Genomic DNA, 24,280 nt, shown 5'->3' with positions numbered 1-24,280 from the left:
TCCAATCAGAGTAAGACACTTGTTAAAACATAACAGAACCAACCTATAGGTGAGCTATATGTCGTACTAATGTAAACAAACCAAGTATCCCTAAGTGATCCTGTCTGGCAACAAGTCTGAGACAAAGGACTGGGGGAAGGGCAAGCACCAGCACACAGCATGAGGCGAGGCAGCATGGGCAAACTCACATCACAGCTTGCTGTGATGCCTGTTGAGCAAGGCTTTCCCTCAGCTCATCGCTCAGTCTCAGTAACTGCAAAGACCTACAGTCCATGGCGAGTCCTTACCATTTCCTCAGTTTCTCCGTCCAGATTGTTAGGTTTATTTAAACCATTGTATCAGCGACTGCCGTCAAATAAGCTTGAGGGATGTTCTCTACAACTCTAGAAAAAACAACTACCCAAGGACTCGGAAAACATACAAAAGCAAAAGCATTATGGAAAGAAGATAAAACTTAGACAAACACCTGCAAGCAACCTCTCTGAGCAATTGATAGAACAAGGAGACGAAAATTTCAGTAAGGATATAGAAGATCTTAGTGACACCATTAACCAGAACTGGGCCTAATTAACAGTGATGGAAGCAAAATATATGTTCTTTAAGTGTACTTACCAAAATAAATTTTGTCCTGGATCATCACACTAATTTAATATACAAGAATTTGAAGACTTAAAAATGTAATGTAAAGGAAAGCAATAGAAAGAATATTATTTAGCTAAAGTAGTATTAAATTACAGATCAGTATCAGAAAGTTATCTGGAAAACAAAACACATTTAGAAATTAAACAACACTTTAAATAACCCATTGGTAGTCATAAGGGAAAATAGAAGATTGAATGGAAATAAAAAGAACACATCAAAATTTGTGGGGTACAACTAAAGCAGTGGTTAGAGAGAAAATTATATCCTCAAAAATGCTTATAGAAGAGAGAGCTCTCTGACTTAAAAGAAAGAGAGAGAGAGAGAGAAAAAATTAAGCTGGAAGCAAGCAGAAGGAAAGAAATAATAAAGAGCAAATATCAGTAAAATTGAAAATGCAAAAATAATAGAGAAAATCATTGAATTAAGTGTGAGTTCTTTAAAAAAGATCAACAGAATGAAACCCCTGTTGGACCTAATCAAGAAAATAAGAACAAAGACACAGATTACCAATGTCAGGAGTGACAGAGGGAAAAGCCACAGGCCTTAGAGACATTAAAACAATAATAGGAGAATATTATGAACAATGTTCTACCCATGAATTCAACAACTTAGATGACATGAATAAATTCCTTGACAGACATACGCAACCAAAGTTCATGCAACAAGGGATAACTTAATGTCTAGCATGCACAAGACCCTGGGTTCAATTCCTGGTACTGCAAGAAAACAAAAACCTGAAGAGTCTACAACAAAATCCAGTCATAATTAAAAATCTTACAACAAAGAAAGCCTTAAACCCCAATAACTTTATAACTTTACTGGAAAATTCTGCCAGATGCTGAAGAAAAAAAACCTGATTCTGATTCTATGCTGACCTTTTTTTTTTTTTTTTTTGCGGTGCTGGGGATCAAACCCAGGGCCTTGTGCTTGCAAGGCAAGCACTCTACCGACTGAGCTGTCTCCCCAGCTCCCTATGCTGACTTTTCTAGGAGAGCAGGAACTACTTCCCAGGTTTTCCAATGCCAGTATTGGCCTAGAATAAAAATCAGTTAAAGACATTACAGGAAAACTACAGACCAACATCTTTTATAAATGTGGAGAAAAAGTTCTTAATAAAATATAGGGAGGGAAGGGTTAGTGTTAGGGTTAGAGTTAGGGTTAGGGAGGGGGGCAAGTATGGAGGAAGGAAGGACTGTATAGAAGGAAAAGAGGGGTGGGAGGGGTGGGGGGAAGGGAAAAAATAACAGAATGAATCAAACAACATTACTCTATATAAATTTATGATTACACAAATGGTATGCCTTTATGCCATGTACAAACAGAGAAACAACATGTATCCCATTTGTTTACAATAAAAAATAATAATAATAATAAAATAAAATATAAAACAAAATTTAGCAATATAAAAAAAAAAAACAAAGGTCAAACGTTTTCACTGATATGTGGAAGCTAACCCACAATAAGTGGGGAGAGGGGAAGAATAGAAGTTCGGCAGATTAGATAAAGGGGAATGAAGGGAAAGGGAGAGGATAGGAAAAGGAAAGACAGTGGAATGAATCTAAAATAATTTTCTTATATACTTTAATGAATTCACCATAGTGAATCCCACTATTATGTACATCCATAAGAATGGGGTCCTAACTAGAACAGTATACATTCCATACTTGTGTAATTATATCAAAATGAATTCTATTGTTCTGTATAACTAAAAAGAACCAATTTTAAAAAAGGAGGATGATGCATCATGATTAAGTGGAGTTTAACCTGGAATGCAAGGCTGGTTCAAGATGTAAACATCAACAAATTACCATGACAGGAATTAGACCTGTGGTCACCAGAGGCTGTAGGTGAGAGAAGGTGGCTCTAAAGTAGCAGCAGGATATCTGGGGTGGTAGAACTGTTCCACACCATGATTTGGGTGATGGTTATATGACCACATGCATTTGGACAAACTCTAGAATTTGTATACGAAAAAAGTGAATTCACCATCTGGAAATTACAGCTAAATTAAAAAAAAAAAAAACTACTGAGGCAATAGATGAAACAAAAATGTTGGTAATTGTTGAAGCTGGGTGGTGAGTACACAAGGGTAAAAGATATTATTCTGTAGTTGTGTGTACTTAAGTATGGAACTTTCTAAAGTAAAAATGTAAAAACAACACAGACCCAGCCAACACCTTAACCTCAAATCCGCATCTCACTCCTATACAATTTCTGAGCTTCCTTTCCCAGCAAAACTTCTTGAAAGATTTGGCCATAGGCACAATTTCCACATCCTCACCTTACATTTAAGGTTGTTGTCCCCACAATTCCATGGACTCTTGTCAACCATCTTATCAAGGTTACAAAGACCTACTGGCCTTCATGTAGCCAAAGTAAGAGTCATGTTCTTTCCTCTTCAGCTTCTCTCAGTAGCATAGTTTAGTTTCTCTTCTCAGTTTCTGTTAGGTCATTCGTGTGCTTAGTTTTCTTTTCCTCCATTCACACCTTTTTTGTTTCATTTGCTGCCTCCCCTTTACAAAACCTCTACACTATGACACATCTGATGACCAGGTCCTTAGCAGCCATGACTAATTTCACTGGGAACTATGACTGCAAGTATCTACCCATCTTGTGATTAACAAATCTGCAATGCACGTGTGGCTCTAACCTCCAAAATCATATCCCTAACACCCTATTTGACATCTCTACTTGCAAATCTATTAGGCATCTCAAAAGTAAAATGTCCATAAAATTAAAATAGTCATTTCCTGTACCTGTACCTGAGGCCATGAGTTCTGGTAAATGCCATTCCAACCCATCAGTCACTAGGGCTGAAAACTTAGCAATCATCCTGGGCCCCTCTCCTGCCAGCATCTCCTACTCTGCCTGTTATTATCCATGCACTTCTGAAACATTAACTGAATGCTTTCAATTTTCATTTCTACTACAGAGATCCTAATTTGAGCTACCATATCCTTAGCATTAATCTGTTTCTTGCTCCTTTCTCTTCTGCTTCTTTAATAAATGTTTACATCTGATTAAAGCTCTAAAATTTTATAGTTTTAAAAATGGTGCCTATAATACACAAAACTTTACATTTCTGTGAATCTAGAACAACATTTCACTCTTCTAATACTTACAGACGGAGATGAAAATTTTTTTTAAATACTACTGAAGAAACTTTAGGAATTTTAGAAAAGTGAAAATGGAGAAAATATGGAAATCCCCTGTCTAGTTCAAAGAAATCATCTGGATAACTAATTGAGAGGTGGGAGTTTAGTGCCAAGTCATTGGTGGTTAAAAAAAACCCATACTTTATATGCAGGGAAATGTGATACTTGAGAACTAATAATATTTGAATTGTTTGGAACAGATTAAATCTTGGAAGGAATGAAGTAATGTTATTGTTTTGCTCTGTCAGCTGTGTTTAGAGACCTAGAGATTACCCTAGAAGGAAAATTCCTTTTAGAATTTGTTTTATTTCAATAGAAAGAATTTATTAGTAAGGCATTTGGGGGAGAAGCTAGTCTTGGAAAGTAATAGAAAGAAAAATGAGCAAGTTAATTAATTAGAAATCAACAACCTCTATTTGCATGTTGGCTGTGCATGTGTCTATATATTTTTTTGGTGTGGATTCAAGCTGAAGAAAAACATCCCTATCTATCTGACTCAATAAATGCAGCTGTTTTAATTTTTCTCTTATGAATTATTTACCAAATGGTCAGTATCTTGAAGTCTTTCCCCATGTTCTCTAGATTGTTCTTAAATCAAATACTGTAATTGAAAATGACTGTAGAAAAGAATGGCAGTGAGCTTGGAAACAGATGAATAAAAAAAATGATAGTAATAACTAGGAATAAAAATGGAATAACTTGGAATGATTCATATATATATGTATATATAAAAGTTCAGAGCAGGTAACATCAGTATTAAGATCTAATGCATTCCAAACCTCTTGTAGCTTCACATAATTGCAACAAAAACTATGGACAATTTCTTTCATCATGTAATGTTCTTTGTATATGATTTGTGAAAAAAAAAAGTTAAGTAGAAATTTTATTTTGGTCTATTTTTTCATTTCTAAAGTCACCCAGAATCTTTACTGGTTATTCTTAATAAATAGCCAGTTCTATATCTTATCTAGTTGTATCATTCCTATGTATATTTTTCTATCCTTTATCTGTCATCATTGAATTTAACTAGTTCATAGTAATTTGTATTACAGAATTATCAAATGTGAGTCTTTCTGTACACACTCCTTTCTCTTTTGATAATTCAGCTATCAAACAATCATGTGCTTTATGATTTTATAGAATTTCCTAGTTTACCTTAAAATTCAGATTATTGGCTGCAAACCCTTTTATTATCTACTGATGAACAATAAATGACCTGGGGATATAAAATTAGGGAGAAGAGAGAGTTCCTATGAAGACTTCAAGGTTATGAATAAGTGAAAAATACGATGTGTTTGTCATATTACCTTCTATCTTTCAAGGGCCTTCCTGGTTTGGTGGATGGTAGCTTGATATGTTTTGTTTTAGCAAAGTAATTCATTGTATGTAGTTTTAAAAGTCAAACAACACTCAAAGTTTATAGCAAAATACTGCCACATACTCACAAGAACTCATCCCCTACTCCCAAGGTAACTACATAAATATTTCCTGCTGTTTCTTTTGATATTTACCTGCATATTTTCCTTAAATAAAATACACAGGTGACTGCCTCTTGGCGTGTTAGAGTTATCTTTTGACTTACTGTGGTACACGGGTTTTAGCCCTCCCACCTTGCTCACATATTTGCATTACAATTGTTAGTTAAATCCATATTTGGTTTTTCGTTTTACGGCTATCTAATTATTATTCACTGCTGAGTCAGAAAGTTACACTCTTATTTAGTAATAGTTACCTCAGTTTTTCATTTGCTTTGCATTTGTGGATTAATTTTTTTACAACTTCCTGCAGTTTTCATAATCATTGATTTTCATTCTCTATCTGAAAAATTCTTGGTACTTCCTTCCATCTTTCTGCTCCAATTTAACCAGCTGCTATCTAGACTTACTAAGTGTCTGTCACACTGTCCATGAGTAGCCTAATAGCCACATTAGTCAGTGTTCCAGTGTTCTCTCTGTCTCTCTCATATATATATATATATATGCGCTACTGTGGAGGATGGCAAGTCCAAAATCTGCAGAGTAGGTCCTCAGGCTTGGGATCCAAGGAAGAACTGATGTTACAGTCTCAAATACAAAGGCAATCTGTAGGCAGAATTTCCTCTTCTTCTTTTCTTAAAACCTTCAACAGATTAACTGAGACTCACCCACATTATGGGTGGTAATTGCTCAAATCAAAGTCTACTGATTTAAATGCTAACCTTATTTTAAAAAGCTCCTTTACATTGATATCTAGACAGGTGTTTGGCCAGCCAAGCTGACTTATAAAATTAAGAATCTCAAGAGATTATTGAGAACACAGGAGATCTTTCCATCTTCTAAGGTCTTCTGGTGCAGCCACTCAGGAAAGCAGTATGGAGATACCTCAGAAAACTTAGAATGGAGCCACCATTTGACCCAGCTATCCCACTCCTCAGTTTATGCCTAAAGGACTTAAAATCAGCATACTACAGTGACGTAGCCACACCAATGTTCATAGCTGCTCAATTCACAATAGTTAGATTGTGGAACCAACTGAGATACCCTTCAATTGATGAATGGATAAAGAAACTGTGGTATAGATACACAATGGAATATTACTTAGCCATAAAGAAGAATAAAATTATGGCATTTGCTGGTAAATGGATGGAGTTGGAGAATATCATGGTAAGTGAAATAGGCCAAACCCAAAAAACCAAGGCTGATTGTTTTCTCTGATAAGTGGATGATGATACATAACAAGGGTGGGGGGGGGGTAGTGGCAGAGTGGGGAGAGAAGAATGAAGGAACTTTGGATGGCATAGAGGAAAATGGGGTGGGAGGGGGTGGGGAAATGAAAGATAATAGAATGTATATGTATGATTACATGAATGGTGTGAATCTACGTTGTGTACAATCATAGAAATGAAAATTTACACCCCATTTGTGTACAATGACTCAAAATGCAGTCTGTAAAAATAAAAATTTAAATTCAAAAAAAGTTTTAAAAAAAACTCAAGGTTTTGGAAAAAAAAAGAAATTACTGAAAATATAAAGAGTCATAATACAATCTTCAAAGTTTCTTTCTGTGGAAGGGGTCCCCTCTCTTCTAGGGCCCTATCCCTCCAATTCTTTAATAGCCCTGAATTCCATCATTGTTTCCATTACCCAGTGAGATCCCAGTTTGTAACTGGAACTCTAATTCTGTGTGCCAGCTGGGGAATGCTTAGGGAGAAGCCATGGAACTGTTCATCATACTTTGTGTGCTTCTCTTCATTGACGGCTGTCTGATGCCTGAAGAGCTGTTTTGCGTGTTTCTCCAGGCTTTATAGTTATGCGTGGTTGGAGGATAAATACATTTCCAGCTCCTTTCATAGCTAGAACTAGAAGACAGACTGGGTCCAGTTTTCTACCTGGTCTCTGTTCCTACTCTTGCCCATATGATCCATTCTCCAACCAGAACCAGGTGGTCTTATAAAAAAATTAAGTCAGATCATATCACTCCCTTGCCAAATCCCTTTGTTATATTTTCTTCCCAGTTAGAATGAACTCTAAGCTTCCTACAAAACCCATGATGGTCTGGGCTCAATCTCTCTCTCCAGTCTCATCTTTGTCACCCCTCCCTAGCCCTTGGCCACATCAGCCTTCTCACTCCTTGACTGTGCCCCACTGGTTCCTGCCTGGGACTCAGCATCATCCCCGCCCTCCTTAAGAGGCTCTGTCTTTTCATTGTCTCTGGTTTATTACTGCCATTCAAATCTCAGTGCAAATGGAGTATTAGCCATAAGGAATTATGGCATTTGCTGGTGAATGAATAAAACTGGAGAACATCATGCTAAGTGAAATAAGCTAGTCCCAAAACACAAATAGCTGAATGTTCTCTCTGATATGTGGATGCTAACACACAATAAGGGAGGGGGAAGGGAAAAATTGAAGTTTATTGGATTAGACAAAGGGAAATGAAGGGAAGGGGGGCATAGGAATAGGAAAGATAGTAGAGTGAATCAGACACAACTTTCCTAAGTTCATGTATGAATACACAACCAGTGAAACTCCACATCGTGTACAACCACAAAGAATGAGTCCTAATTAGGATGTTATATTCCATGCATGCATAATATGTCAAAATATACTCTACTGTCATGTACACCTAAAAAGAACAAATAAAAAAAATTTTTTTTAAATACCTCAGTGCAAATATCAGCTCCTCGGAGAATTTCTCCTGATCAGCCAATTTAAGGAGACTTCAAGTCATGTTCCATCAGGCTGCCCCGTTTTATTCTCTTCATTGGACTTCATCGCTAACTCTTCATGACTGAGCAGTTTTCAGAAAACTTTTTTGCTCATTTTTGTGTTAATTTTCAGTTCTCTTTCCACTATAATGTAACTCCATAAAGTAGGGACCCTTCCTGAATGGCTCATTGTTGGATCCCCAGCACTCACAACAAATCAATTGTTTATTTATTTATTTATTTTTCCAGTGTAGGAGTAAAACTAGGCAGATCCAGGACTGGGGCTACCTGTCATAACAAGCATGCTACTTAATGGTAATTGGTTTGGCTGCCACTGTGTGGCTTTAAATTTGGAAGGAAGTTCTAAAGCAGTGTTACCTTCTTTGATTTGGCACTGAGAAAGCATTTTTGGAATGCTGGCCATGTGTCATCACCAGAAAAGATCTTAAGGGCACAGCCTTTGTAGTCCAACAGGACCAGGTATCAATCTTGTTTTGCCGCATTCTAGCTATGTTACCTTGGAAATATGAATTAATGTTTCAGAGTCTCTGTTTCCCATCTGTGAAGTAGGAGGATAATAATCGTTAGCTCATAAGAGTTCCCACACAATTAAATTAAATAATGTATGTGTTATGGTTTGGATCTGAAATGTCCCTTAAAAGTTCACATGTTAAAGGCTTGTTCCCCAGTGCAGCAGAGTTGAGAGGCAGGGCTTTGGGAAGTAATTGGATCATGAGGGCTCTGACATCATCAGTGGATTAATTCTTTGATAATCGAATGAACTATCAGGAGGTAATGGAAACTATAGGAAGGTGGGGCATGATTAGAGGAAATGGGTCACTGGAGGCATACCTTGAAAGGGTATTTCTTGTCCTTCCCCCCCTTGCTCCTGCCTGCCATGAGCTGACCAACTTTCCTTCTGCCATGATGCTCTGCCTCACCTCAGGCCCAGAGAAATGGAGCCAGACAACCATAGAATGAAACCTCTAAGACGATAGGTCACAATAAATCTTTTTTCCTCTAAGTTATTTTTCTCAGGTATTTGTCACAGCAATGAATAGCCAACTAAAACAGTATGTAAATTATTCAGTAGTGTATTTTGACACTAAATGAATGTTAAAAACAGTTTGTGTTATCATTCAATATTAATAGTTTTTATGATGGCTGTAGCTCTTTTGTGGGATTAATAGAAGTATTAGTGGGAGTGTAGGCCATATAGCACATCTCGTAGACTGCCTGCCTCTGATGCTAGAGGCCCGAGTTCGAGCCCCCAGAACTCAAGAAGTATTAGTGGGGGTTGATGGTAAGTGAAGGATAAAGTATCATGGCTGATTATCACCCTTTCCTGGAAGTTTTCCCCAAAAAACTGCCCCTTCTGCTTCTTTCTTGGTTTCATGTGTTCAAGTAACAAAATATATATAGTTGTTACTTGGCTCTTCTTATGAGTTATTTTTTTCATTTTCTTAAACCTCATCATTATGCTCTAAGACCTTTCTCTCTTTTCATGAATTTATTAAACTTTAATTATATATTCACTTCTATCTTATTCTTCTTTTCCACTAGCAACCATTTTGAAGTATTAATATATATCATTTAACTTTAAGAACTCTTTGAAAACGTGTTCTACTGTCTGCATGCTTGGGGTTCTAATTTCCATAAAGGATATTGTGTTGTCTACCCCTCTCACATTTAGCTCACCAAGCACTGTTTTTGCTGTGCACCTGTGAAAAAATAGTGTATCTATTCTGCATATCTTAGGGATGCAAAGCACTCTATGGTGAGAATTTGCCACACTTTATGTGGTCATTCTCCCATTCATTTCCAGATTGCTTTCTATTTCCCACCCTTACAAACAAATAAAAAAAAAAAAACCCACAAAGAAAATCCTTGTACCTGTCATTTTGTGACTTGTGTTGAAAGCATCTTTAGGATATATTTTAAAGTATAGAATTGTTGAGACAGAGTATGAAACTATATGTTCCTTGATAATTGTTCTCAAGTATCTCTTTCTGGGTACTTGTTGTATATGACTTGTTAGTTTGTGAGAAATGGGGTCAACTCTTAGCTCTTCAAACAAACAAACAAACAAAAATACAAAGAGAAATTGAGTCCTACATTGGAATAAGTGGTGCCATGGGAGGCAAGTGGGATACTAGAAGAATCATTCCACTTCTGAGTGACTATAGAAACATAAGAAGGGAAATTGTGCCACTTATTTATTTTTATAGCCTGTCCACAAGAAGATTTGCTGGCATTACTTATAAGGTGTGAAGAGTCCAAAAAAAAAGTATTCAAAAGAAAAAATATTAGCACCAGAAGGTATGCAAGAATTAATGGGTTGTGGCTGGTTGACATCCACCCCTTACACAGCAACCTCAGCCCTGATGTGAACACGTTATTCTGATCTGCAGTCATAAGAAACAATAAAGTCACTAGTGCTCAAGGAAAGGGTGGGAGGAAATTGAGTTCTAAAGGTAGATTCATATCTTTTTTTCTCCTATTTTTATTTTGACAATTTTCAAATTTTAGAAAAGTTGCAAGAATACAATGAACGTCTTTCCACTCTTCAGCACAATTCACCACACACTGCCATTTTGGCATATTTCTGATCCACCCATCCATCCATCCATCCACCATTTGGATGTTCCACCATAAATCCTCAACACTCCTTTCCTAAGAGTAAGGGGATTTGCTTCAATAACTATGATATTGAAAAGTTACTGCTTTAAGAGTGAAAGATATTGCACAGCGGACAAATTTAGCATTGAGGCAATGTTATCATCTGACATGTAGCCCATATTCAAATGTCTAGAACCAGACTCCGCACATTTTTTGTATAGAGAGCCAGAAAGTAAATACTCAGGTCTCTGCAGATCAGACCTTCCCAGTTATAACTGCCAGTCTCTGTGGTGGTAGAGCAGAAGCAGCTGCAGACAAGATGTGTCACAAGCAGTGTGGCCAGATCCCAATGAAACTATTTACAAAAAGTGGGTAGGCCAGTCTAGGCTCATTCTTCCCCTGCGCCCCCCTCCCCCTTTTTTTTTTTCCTAGGAATTGGTGCAAGAGTCTATTTTAGAGCAGGTAAATCTCATAGTTCCAGACATACTACAGAGGTCAATCTTAGTTTTAAAAAGGTGTTACATGTGTTGGTGTATTGAACCACCTTATCATTTTACCTTCCACATTTCTTCATTTCCACGGATTATTTTACAAATTTTTATTTGTAAAATGTCTGTGTGTATCATAAACATTACATGACTTTTTAAAGAGTTGCCCTGACTGGAACTCTATTAAGAACAGCTTGCCATTCTCCCTGCCCCTTATCCCCTTTTTGTTTGTGAAGTTGACTACTCCAGGTGCTTCTGTATTTGTCTTCTTGTGACTGGCTCACTCACTCAGCATGTCTTCAGGATTTTTCTATGTCACAGCATTTGTTCTTTTTTTTTAAGGCTGCATGTATTCCAATGAAGGTGCATGCTACATATTGTTTATCCACTCATCCATCAATGGGTACATGGGTTGCTTCACCTTTTCACTATTGTAAATAATACTGTTATCAGTGTGGGCTCTGGTTTCATTCTTAAAGCAGTAACTTTTCTTTTGCTTAGGGAGATAGGACCTAACATCATATATGTATCTAAAGTACTACATTTTAGCCCAATAGCGTCATTTAGAAATTAGCTTAATAGAAAATATCTACGCAAACAACAATCAAGCCATTCCCCCTCCCAAGCTTCATCTTCTTCTTGGAGGTGGCAGCATCTCTTGCTTACACGTTACAATAACCTGGTATCCTTGCTCTCCTTGCCTCCTGCTCCACATTGCCACTGGAGTGACCCATCTAAAAAGCAAAATGAGCCCTTCCGCCTCCTGCTTGAGAAGTTTCCATAGCTCCAAACATGATCTGAAGCTTCGCCTGACCTGTCAGGCCCTGTGTCTCATCATTACCTCCTGCCATTCTCAGACATTCACTTCATAGTTCAACAGTTCTGAGCATCTCCTTCTGCAAAACAAAGAAAGCAGTAAGTGATGCTATTTGGAGTCCTTAGGCCTTTGCTCACGGTGTGGACTCCATCTGCCTGGAAATCTTCCGCTCCCTTCCCTTTGCGGGAAGATTACCCTTCAGCAGTAGTGCTTCCAGGAAGCCCACTCAGACGGAACCCACGCCTCCCTTCAGGGCATCCATGGGCGTTCCTGTCCTAACGCCATAGTAAAGTTACCTCTGTAAGCTTGTCTCCCCAATGGACTTTACCTCCTCAAAGATAGGAGTTGTGCATAAGTCATAAGCAGGATGCCAGAAACCTAATGGTGTTCAAAAAAATAAATCACACATTCTTAGAAGGGCACACCCGGCTCCTTGCAAGCTGCTCCTGTGTGTCTGACCATCATTCCTGCTCTTCAGGGGTCTCCTCAGCCCACGTGCTCCAGTCACACCTGGTTGCAAGGATTCTCTAAGTGAGTAATAAACTTCCATGCTTCTGAACCAATGTCTAATGCTTATTCTCTCTCTCTCCCTTCCTCTCCCCGCTCAGAAATTTCTTACACTTCCCTTCCTAAGGTACTCCTGTTCATCCTTCAACACCCAGCCTAAACATCTACTCTGAGAAACTTTCTCTGACTCTTCCAGACAGAAGAAATCTTCTGCTTTTCTGTCCTCCAGAGCATGAATTGGTCCTAATAAAAAACAATATCTCAACATTATATTATAAATAATTTATGTACTTGTCTTTCCATATAAACCATTCCTTGAGTTAAGGTATGGTATTACAGGTATTATACTTTTTTAAAAGCTCATCTTTTTGTTTCCAAAGCCTAGGACAGTGCTTAGCACATATTATGTATTCTTTATAAATGTTGGATAAACAGTTGGTCATGAACATTTGAAGATCACGGTCTGGGTAGGCACAAGGAGCATCTGATATTTGTTTTGCGACTGGATAATATGGCCTAACTCAGTGTCTGATGCTAAAAGCCTGATCTCCTCCCAACCTAACCTTGTGTACTTGATGTTTTATGTATTCCTGACCCTCCAGGAGTTTACATGGGTATCAGGGAGGCCCAACTCTGTCCACAAAGGAAAAAGCAAGACATAAAACCATGACCAATGAGCTGGAGTGTCCCAGATCAACATTTGAGGGCAGTAGGATCTTCAGGACGACCTGTCATAGGGAGGGTGAAGTCTGCATCAGAGGTGAACTGGGCTCAGTTCCAGGTTCTGCATCTTGTCTGGGAAGTGTTGATCTGGAGGAATATGCTGGCAGTCATGCTGAGGAATTCACCCATTGCCATGGGAGAATTTGGGGGAAAATATCTACCAATACGGCAATTGAAAGAACAGTGAGGTTCAGTTGAAATGTTGTGATATCCGGGCCCAGTGTTGCTGTGGTCACCTCTGGAGAGAATAGAAAGGGGCAGCTGCACTCTCACCACCAGGAATGGCTGAGCCTTGGCAAACTGTCAGAGATCTGCCTGGGTGGTGAGATGGAAGGCTCTGTGTTGGTAGGGGCGGTGACAGTGTTGACAGCAAGGCACAAGGTCAGCAGATGAATGGCTCTGTCATAGGCATATGGCTGAACTGCTGGCATGTTCATCCTGGCTCTCAGCAACAGCAGGCTTTTGGCCTCCCCTGCCACCGAGTGCCAGTGGAGCAGGCTGCCAGATGACTGGGGACCAGGCACAGAGGACCTCGTCCGGTTTCCGCAGCCACTGCAAGGATGTGATAATGAAAACTGGTTCATAACCCATGGGAGCTGCTCTAGGGAAGTCATGAAATATTTGGAGAGAGTTACTCTGGAAAAGACTGGAATTCTGTGGAAAAGCAATGGGAACCAGAAACTGTTGTTAGGCCCAATTGTAAGTACAACTTCTTCTGTATTCACAGGCTCATAAAACCATGAAAAAGGTGATTAGATAGTTAAATAAAAGCTTTTGACTGTGTAAGGGAAGAGATAGAACTATTGGATTATCATCCCATGGACCCATCCACCCGGGCCTTTTCACATGGGGTGCAGTAGTAGTTACCCTGTTTTCTTGTGGTTGGCGGGGGATGTTCTCTGCCACCAACACAATTTGTAAAATGGCCTTGTGTTCCCAACTACTGGGTCTGATGGCTGCGCGCTCGCTGGTGTTTCCCATTGGCCGTCCCAGGGCCCTTTCCTGTTCAGGCAGCCTTGGATCTCCTTCCCGTCCCCACACCCAGCTCAGTAGTTGGCCAATTCCTCCACCGTCCCCTCCTTTCACAGGCAGCTTTACCAGGAAATCACCTTCCCATCAACTGTTTCCCTCACTCTGAGTACTGTGAACATGAACTGTCATAAACTTGAACCACAGACCAAAAGTCTCAATGTCTTGACCACAAAATCTCCTAAATTGTGGACTGGGCTCCTTAGAGAGTAGTTGGCATGATTTCTTTCACCATTTTTTGAAAGTCAAAGGAAGCAATCTCTGAGGAATATGTTGAAGTGGGCAGAAATGACAAGAACCAGAAACTTAATGAGCTATTTTTCTAATTTCCAGGATTCTTGTAACAAATCACATTAAGAAGTATTACTGTTAGAATTTCTGTCAGAACTGATGTTGAAATTTAATCCCCATTATGAAGTATTTAGAGGGTAGAATTTAACAGTCCTGGGGATTGAATTCAGGGGTGCTTTACCACTGCACTACATCCCCAGACCTTTTGCTTTTTATTTTGAGACAGGGTCTTGATAAATGACTGAGACTAGCCTTAAACTTGCAATCTTCCTGCCCCAGCCTTCCAAGTACCCTGGCAAGAGGGTGGAATCTTAATCTATAGTATTTGAAGGTGGGATCTTTGGGAGGCAATTAAGGTTATATGAGCCAGAAGGGATGGTGACTAATTCAATGGGTCTCTGACTTTTCAGAAGAGGAGGAGAGATATGAGCTCTGACATTATGTCTCATCATGTGGTACCCTGTGCTGCCTTGGAATTCTACAGAAAGTCCCCACCAGATGCAGCTGTCTGATCTTGAACTCCCCAGCTTTCAGAACCTCAATTAGAATAAACCTTTATTCTTTATAAATTACTCAATCTGTGATATTTTAGTTATAGCAACAGAAATCGGACCATGCAAGTATAAAAAGAAAAGAAACAGAAGGACATTTCCCTTTTCCTTTTCCCTCCTCCTGTGGGGGTTACTTCATTTTAGAGAAGTGAGTTATTTTAACCCTCAATCAGGCACTTGGGAATTTGTGCTTCTGGGAAACCTTTAGTTCTTCTCATAAAAGTGCCACTGAAGGGGATTGTGACTAGAAACCACCTCTCCAACCAGCGAAAGCTGGGACTGAATGAACTGAAAGACGTGCTTTTTTGCTTTCATTTTTTTCCTCCACCCCACCATCCTGCATGTAAGAAAAGAAAGTGTCCTTTTTTTTTTTTTTTTTTTTTTTTTTTTTTTTTTTTGAGCCTATATCAGACTGGTTAATAGAACAGGATAATTCTGGATACAAGTCTGTGCAAAATAGCAGAGTATAAAGGAGCTAATGAGAGGCACTTGAATGGATGTCATTGTCTTTCACAAAGCATCATTTTGTTTCATTGTTTTCACCTAAGACTTCTTGCAAAACAATGGCTTAGAAAGTGCAGGATGGGCTGCTTAACTCTTGAAGGACCGACAGACATCACACCTCCTCTAGCAGGGCTGGGACTGGAGTTTCAATCATCCCCCCCCCCCCCCAATTCCTATACAATAGGCACAACAATTAGAACTGTTAGTGACTCTCCTACAGCTAGTTCCCATGGTGTCAAACTCAAATCACTGTGTGGTCAAACTACAGAGTCCTGCTCTAAAGAGGTTGGCTGGTACACAGGGAGGGGTGGTCACATTACATACAGAAGTGGGAGGTCGCACAAAACCTTGCATGAAGTTTCCTTCATCGAAGAAGGTGGAGCCCTTCCTATGATACCACACTTGGGGCGAAACAAACAAACCAAAAGCCATTTCTAAATATAGCCAGATTGTGTAGGCTATACTTAGTCACATGTCTACCTCTTGAAAATAGCAGAATGCCTCTGGGCAGGTTTTCACCATGATGTTGTTGGTTTGGTTTTCCATTTTCCCATATTTAAATCTCTGGTGAAATAAACATTAAGAAATATAATCATAAAAGCCCAGGAACTCTTTCTGTGTTCTGGGGTTATTCACTTAAAAATGTTGAGGAGGGGTGGGGCTGTGGCTCAGTGGTGAATTGCTTGCCTACCATGTGTCAGGCCCTGGGTTCAATTCTCAGTACCACATATAAATAAATGCATAAAATAAAAGTCCATCAACAACTAAAAACATGTATAAAAATAATTTTTAAAAAAATGTATTGAGGACCTGAAACAGGGTTATTCCAAATCTCTGCTTCTAATCAGTCTTCATTATAGTTGTTTTTTACAATTTGGAGGTTTCCATATATGAGAATGGATATGAAACAAACAGATCATCAAGGTACCTGTTTTAGAGTGCTCTCTTGGACTTTGAATATGATAATACACACGCAACACTTAAGTCGGAGCCTGGCACAGGTGAGTGCTCGGTAAATGTTAGTGATCTTTATTATTCTTGCATGTAGTATAAATATGTAAATATATCTGTATACACAGGTGTGCTTTATATCATAAATACATAGACTTGAAATAAGAGATCTCATCTTTCAGCACGAAAATAGCCAACAAGGCTTCTAACTGAACAAATCTGAATAGAAGAGGTTTTTCTTTTTTTCCCCCTCTTTTAGGCCAAATAGACATAGCATAAAATTTACTATTTCAACCACTTTCAAGTGTACGGTTCAGTGGCATTGAGTACATTCACTCCAATACCACTCTCCGTTGCCAGAACTTTTTCATCTTCCTCTTCTGAAACTTTATACCCATGAAACACTATTTCCCCATTCCCTCCTTCCCCAGCCCCATCAGTGACCATTGTACCTTCAATCCCTTTTATTTAACTATTCTATAAACCTATGTAAGTAAAATCATGTGGTATGAATATATAACAACAAATCACATCAGTACGTACAAATATAGTGTAGCATTTAAAAAGTGGGAAAATAAATAAAATCATCAAAAGCAAACAAACAAAAAAGTAAAATTATGTGCTGCTGTTCCTTCAACATCTGGTGTATTTCACTAAGCATAGTGTCTTCAAAATTCATCTATGAGGCAGCATGTGTCAGAATTTCATTCCTTTTTGAGGCTGAATAAGATTTCATTTAAAAATTGCAGTATTTTGGGAAGACCATATGGCTATGGTTCACTCAGACAATTATTTCCAATCTTCTCTCCACTCTCCCTTGCCTCTTTATATGAATATTATAATGAGACTTAATGACATGGCCTCCTGGTAGTGTCCTTCCTCCAGGAATGGCTTTGCCCTGAACGTGGGCTCTGAAGTCAGGCAGTTGGATTTACATTTCCATCTGCATTCTGTCACTTAAAAAGTTTATTATCTTGGGCATACAGTTAGGTTAAGCCACGTTTTGCTGACATTTAATAACTTTATGAACCAACAGGGCTCTTTTGTATGGCTCAACCTAATTCTCTGTCTGTTCCTCAGTTACCTTACATGAAGTATAGAGTTAAAAACTGTGTTTGTCTCATAGGGCTGTGGTGAGAATCCAGTGGTGTGGCGTGGCCCAGGGTACACTGGGTGTTGGTGCTACAGGAGCTGAGTGCCACCACCTCCCCTGGGGACAGGAGCCTCTCCTCACAAGTCCAGGATCTCAGGTGTTTCTGTCTCCTCTCCCTCTCCTGATTGATTGTACCTTCATCAACTCAATGACATGAGAAGTAACCTGGAAGAGAGCGATTTTCTTGACACTTAATTTTAGAGGGCAGAGAACTCAGCAAACACTAGTTCCTACCTTCAGAGAGTTAACTGTCTAGATAAAAAGTAAGAAAACAAAGAAGCAAAATATACTCCATGTTGTAAACATTAAAGTGGGATGGGGGTTTGAAGTGTCAGTGACATTTCAGAGGCGAGGGGACGCCATGCCCTTGCTCTGCTACCTGAAGCAGGTTTGGGTACCGGTCTTCTTTCAGGGCCTTCCCCACGTTACTCTGTTCCTCTCACTCTCCCAACACAGCTGGTTCTCCTCATTGCCCTCCCACCCACCCGTGACTTCCTTTAGCTCTATAGGTTCGGTCTAGTTCAATTCACCCCATTCAAGCAAACTACAGCTCTGTGTTGGATGTTTTGATTGCCCAAGCCTCTTCTCAGGAAATTTCCCTTGTCACATTTTATCTACTATCATTGTTTTTCTCATTCCCTCATCCTGCTTCAATTTTTAATACTACTGATTTTGGGGGGGGGGGGGTATTTCTTTCCCTGGTTGTCATCTGTCCCTCTAGATAGAGCAAGTTTTCTCAGACTTTAATATGCACTTGAACCCACGTGGGGGCCTTGTTAAAATGCCAACTCTGTCTGGATTGATCTGAGCATTTCTAATAAGCAGGCAAATGGTGATGGTGCTGCTGGTCCTGGGTCCACATTTTGAGGATCAACTCTTCAAGGTAGGCTACATGACAAGAATTTTTTTCCTTCTTGCACATCATTTAAATCCCTGACACTACCTGATATGTAGAGTGCTGTGAAATGAAAAATAAAAATTCTTCAGGGATGAAAACATCCCTCTCTTTAAAGAGAAAAGACATTCACACAGACCACTCTAATGTAAGTAGAAGAGAGAAAAGCCAGGTGAGTGCTGAGAGCAGACCCAAAGTTTAATTTTGATCAAAGGCACTTAGAAGGTGCTACAGAAGAGGTGGGGTTGGAGCCAGGTCCTGAAGATTGGCAAGATTTGGAGAGTGGGGGAGATTCCCTGGGAGCAGGGGCAGGGACACATGAATGGCATGGAGAGTGCTCTGCTTGTCGTCCTGGGAGGTGACTGATCTGGAGCGGTGAATGAGGAGGCAGGAGGGCCACAGCACCTTGCATGCTCCGGTGCTTGGATGTTGCTTCTTCCCCCTCTGCCTCCTTCCCTCTTTCTTTTTTCCTTTTCTCCAGTCTGAGTCCTGGGCACCTCTCTTGGTTTAGCTGACACTGCTTTTCAAGGGTGACTGCATGCTGTCTCTGCAGACACCCTGAGTTGGAAACTCCATGAGAAGCCGCCCCTCAGGCCAGGCTTGTGACAGGATACCACTGTCAGCCACCCTGCTCAGCCTCCATTACTAATGGGCTACCTTGGGCCTAACTAGAAGCTAGTTAATACCAAAATGGAAGCTGGGAGCTTTACCACCATTCTCTCTGCTATCTACCCTTTTGCTAACCCAAAGAGCTTCAAACGTCTTCTTGTTTCCCCTACCCAAGTCTCTAGTCTCTTTGTCAGCCAATTCCTCTTCCTAAATCTTAAGGAATTATAAAACCAAACATTTCCTCATCTGAACTGTTTCCCCAGGTTCCAGCCAGGCCTGATGCAGCACAATCCACAGTCATTTATGGAAAGGTATCCTGCCTTCCACCCACAGTGTCAATGAGAACCTCCAGGCTACACACTACTTTGTGAAAAATACAGAAGAGCTCACAAAAATTTATCTATTAAGATATATATTTCAATATTTTTGCACAAGGTATATGGTTCATTAAAACAATTTCAATTATGAAGCTCACTGTACAGCAGTGAAGGTGTCTGAGCTATGAGGAGGTTGGGTGGTAGCTGAAGGGGTGGAGAATGCTCTGCCACCCCCGTGCCCCATGGACTTGTCTTTCTTGAATTTGAGATGAGCCACAGTGACTGGGTGGCACTGTTTCTGTGGCACTGACCCTCAGGTTCACCAGGGACTCAGTTCTTCACTAGGAAAATGCTGCCTCATCCCTAATGGCTGCTCAATCAGGAAAATATTATTTTCAGATGTTTTAAATCTGTGCAGTAAGAAACATATGTCCCGCCATATGGTGCACAATAGGAGCTAGTTAAGGCCAAAGTGGAAACCACGATCGGGAGTGCTCTTTATTTCTGTTTTTGAAGTCAGACCCTGCAGGCCATATTTCCCCAACCAGCCGACTAAGCGGAGTTCTGAATTAGAGTACGTGTATATCACAGAGAAATCTTGTGCATAAAACAGGCCACTGCAAGCTTGTCTTTCTCAGCAACACTGCCAATTAGGAGAGCTACCAGGGTGCTGCCACTGCCCCATCTGAAGTCAAGTCACAGATGACCTAGCAAATGCTCCAAAGTCACATGCACCATGACATAGTGTTAAGATAGACGTGTCTTCACATCAAGAGAGTTTCACTAAGCTGCACATTTGATTGGTGTTATTTTTCCCCTGTCAAGACAACTTAGGTTTTATTAATAGTTACAAGGGGCTTATGCTATTGAAATTTGGGAGAGTATCTCCATTCTAAGACAAATAAGAGATAAAGGGATTTGTGTTAATAATGATTTCTCATTCTAATATACATACCAGTGCAGAGGAGAGAAGCATGCACTGGGAGTAAAGAAAGAATATCATGCTTAGAAATCATATGTGTAGTATTTATGTGTGTGGCTTAGTGCACACTGATACCACTGAGCTGCACCCCCAGCCCTTATCTTTTATTTTGAGACAGGGTCTTCTGTGTTGCCCAGGCTGGCCTGCCTCACCCTCCTGGTCACTGGGATTACAGCATGCACCATGGTTCCCAGACACACTGATCTTATCCTCAATGTAAGTTTTATTACCAAGAGATTCCTTTTTCTTCCCCTTTATGTTGTAAACTCAGCCATCTGGACACGAATAACTATTTCATTTTAAATGTTTACCTGGAAAACTTGTAAGAGCCAACAAATGACCACCATTTTTTTTTTCTTTCCTTTTCTTTTTTTTTCTTGAGAAAAGATCCGTACTTTTTCCTTCAATTGACTACCCTGGTACAACAATGAAAAACAGTGAGGTAGAAAAATTTAAATAAATAATTTGTAGAATTTTTCAAAAAATAAGGGCTAATAAACATTCTGGAAGGTAATATTTTAAAGTTTCACATACTTGAAAAATAAAGGTGAGGATGAAATATACGAACTAGAGTACTTCATATAAGGAAGCTTTTAAGATCAAAGCCCCAATGAGTGGTGTAACTTTAATCATTAGTTTTGAAAATAAAGCTTTTGGAGTTAAATAATAATGTTGGACTTTCACATTAAATCTGAGAAAAAAAAATGAAAGGAACACAAAAAGATGGTAAAGGCATTAGTTTATCAGTCACTGACTCACTCAGCAGGTCTCTACTTGGTGTGCAGCCCAAAGAGAGTTCTTCAGAGGAAAGATGCGTCAGACAGAGTCTTACAAGGAAAGATTCCAAAGCACCCTACTCTTACACCAGTTTTCCTTCTACAACTGTTTGGTTCATCTTTTGTGCTGTTCCACATATTAGATGTTATGGTTGTATCTGGAATGTCCCCCCAAATCTTATGTGTTAGGCAATGCTACAACATTGGAGGTGAAAAGAATGGATTATGAACTGACTTCATCAGTGAATTAATCCACTGATGGATTAATAATCTGAATGGACTTATTGGCAGGTGACGAAAACTATAGGCAGATGGGGCATGGCTGGAGGAAGTAGGTCACTGCGGGTAGGCCTTGGGGACTATATCTGTCCCCGGCCATTTTCTGTCTCTTTCTGCTTCCTGGCTACCATGAGCCATAGTTCATGGTATCACGCTCTCTCCCATGATGTTTCTGCCTTGGAGCCAGCTGGCCATCTTATGAAACCATGGGTCAAAATAAATCTTTCCTCTTCTAAGTTGTTCTTGTCAATTATTTTGGTCACAGTGACCCCAAGCTGACTAACACATCAGGCATTGTGCAATGAGCTCTCAAAGTAGTAGGGACAGTTGAAGAAATATAACGTGAGCTAATATTGATGACATAGATAATAACGGAATGTGAAGGGAGCTTGGTGGGAGTCACAGGGATAGGACACAAGGCCCAAGAAGGCTTCCAGAGGCCATAGCACCCACTTTGCTTCTGAAGTGTCTTCATTCACTCTGTTAAGATGGTGCTGGAAAAAAAAAAAAAAAAAAAAAAAGATGGTGCTGGACTTCTGTCTCCATGATCCTAGGTTGGCAGCCAAGTCAAGTCAGACCTACTATGGCATAGAGCCAGGTGCCTCAAGGCTGGTCTCCACCATAACCAAGAGAAGGCTCAGTATCCAAGCTCCAGTCAAAAGGAACACTCCACTGAATTCCCGTTTCCAGTCTAACCGGTGCTTATCTCTACTCTCAGCTTGCGTACAGAGCAAAAAATTCCTGGTGGATCTTAAGTCCAATGAGTGGCTGCTTTTTTCTTGCTCTAGATATCAACTCATTCCTTTTCAGGTGACCACTCAGAATCCTAACACAACAGACTTACAGTAAAAAACAGACCATTCTTATTGGCGGGAGGCTGTTCCCTCCAGGGAGTGGTGGGGAATGATGCTGTAGAAAGAGGGCAGGGCCAGATGGGAGGGCTCTCGAAGTCTGGACTGATAAGTGTGGGCAAGAGGGAGTCATTGCTGGTTTTTAATGAGGGAAAACAAGAGTATGTAAGGAAGTTTCAAGAAAAGAGCTCAGTGATGGGGTATAGCATGGATTAGATAAGGGACTAGAAGCAGAGAGATGAACAAGAGTAACAGTGCTATGATCCAAGTTTAATGAAGGGACAATATTGCCTGGGAAATAGGGAAGAAAGGATGAAGCAAAGGAAGAATTGAGAAGGGTGGGTGAGCACATAATGGAGAAAAACAGCCATCAATAATGAGGACATCATGATTGTACAAATCAGATTTGGTACTGGTAGAGGGGTTGCTATTATCTGTCTGCCGTCGGGTTTATTATTCTTTCAAAGTCTGTGCTAAAAACAAGTGTTGTAATAGAAAATGACCACATGCTTTAAGATTGGGCATCCGTCTTTCTCAGTTTTCCTTTCCTTTGTGTCTTATGTTTCCCCAGTCTTGGGTTGGGGTCCCTGTCTTCCCTGTTTAAAGACAAGAAGAATACCTATTTGCCACTCTCCTTAGTCCTACTTTGGTAACAGGCACTAAGGACTTGGGCCCTGAAATAGGTAGGCCAGAGTAAACAGCTTATACCTGTATACAAGTCTTGAGCTTTGGGTGGTCTTGATTATATGTATTTTAATAAAACATGGTCTTTGTTTCAATGTAGAGACTAGGGGTAAAAACTTTAAATCCAAACTTTTCCTTTTTGAAAAATGAAGTAAAAAAATAATAATTTTTAGGTTAAATTATGGGAAAAAGTCTTTTCACCAAAAACTTGTTTTGAATGGCCAGATTACTTATAAACATGTTAGTATTGTTAGTCAGGTTTTCTGGCCTTTACATTCTGACTTGGGGGTTTCTGACACTTCCCTATTCTGGAAGAGCAAAAGAGATTCTTGATGTTCCATAGGCCACATTGAGTTTCTGTCTTTCAATAGACGGGACATACGTTGGATGAGGTTCTTTCCGAGGACAACAATGGGCTCTCCCAGATCTCCAACCCCAACTTTATATCGGGAGGTAAAGCTCTTCACCTCCAGTCTCCTGCACCAAACACTTTGAGGTATTGCATTGCATTCTAAGACCATAAAGCTTGCAAGTGAAAAACTCAGATCAGTCTCAAAGAACCAAACATTTGTTGATAGCCAACTTCCCCACACAACTTCTGCTCTTTAAGTGAAGTCGGAGCTGAAAAAAGTAAGCTGTATGTCTTTGCTGCTTTTTGGATTTTTGTTTGGTCCCTTGGCACTGTCTTAGTCAAAAGCTCATGGGAAATATAACATCTGGTGCTGGCTTTCAGAGCAGAAGAGCTATAATTGATTGGAACAAGAAGGGCTCCTTGTAAATGCTATAAACAGCAATGTTGGGTTAGTGTAAAGTTATTAAAATAATACCTAAGTCTGTGTCCCCAACCATTCAGAGTTAATATCCAGTCTGTGGAGATAGAAAAATTGAGGAAGAGGAAGAGGGAAGGCTAGAACAAAAAGTTGAATAAACTATCCTGAATAAATGGTGCTCCCCCCCACAAACATAGTGACTTAATCTTACATTTCATGCTTTAAAATTATAGATAAGTGTCCATTTGAAAAGATTTAGTGGATAGGATTTTCATTCAATATGGCAGAATTAACCACTTTTGAACACATATTCTTATTGCTCTATATTAACATAATGAATATGAGAGGTTCAGTCAACTCTTTTGAAAGACAGAATAGAAAGGAGGAGACAAAAGGCAGTGTTCCAAGAGGCAGAATTAGAACAGAACTGCTTTCACCTGGTCAATTATTTCAGGGCAAGATAAGGCTCCTCATTAAGCATGAGCTTCATAAAACGTACTT

This window comes from Sciurus vulgaris, assembly GCF_902686455.1.
Source record: "Sciurus vulgaris genome assembly, chromosome: 7".
In the NCBI taxonomy this organism is placed as follows: domain Eukaryota; kingdom Metazoa; phylum Chordata; class Mammalia; order Rodentia; family Sciuridae; genus Sciurus; species Sciurus vulgaris.
This window is presented reverse-complemented; position numbering follows the sequence as displayed.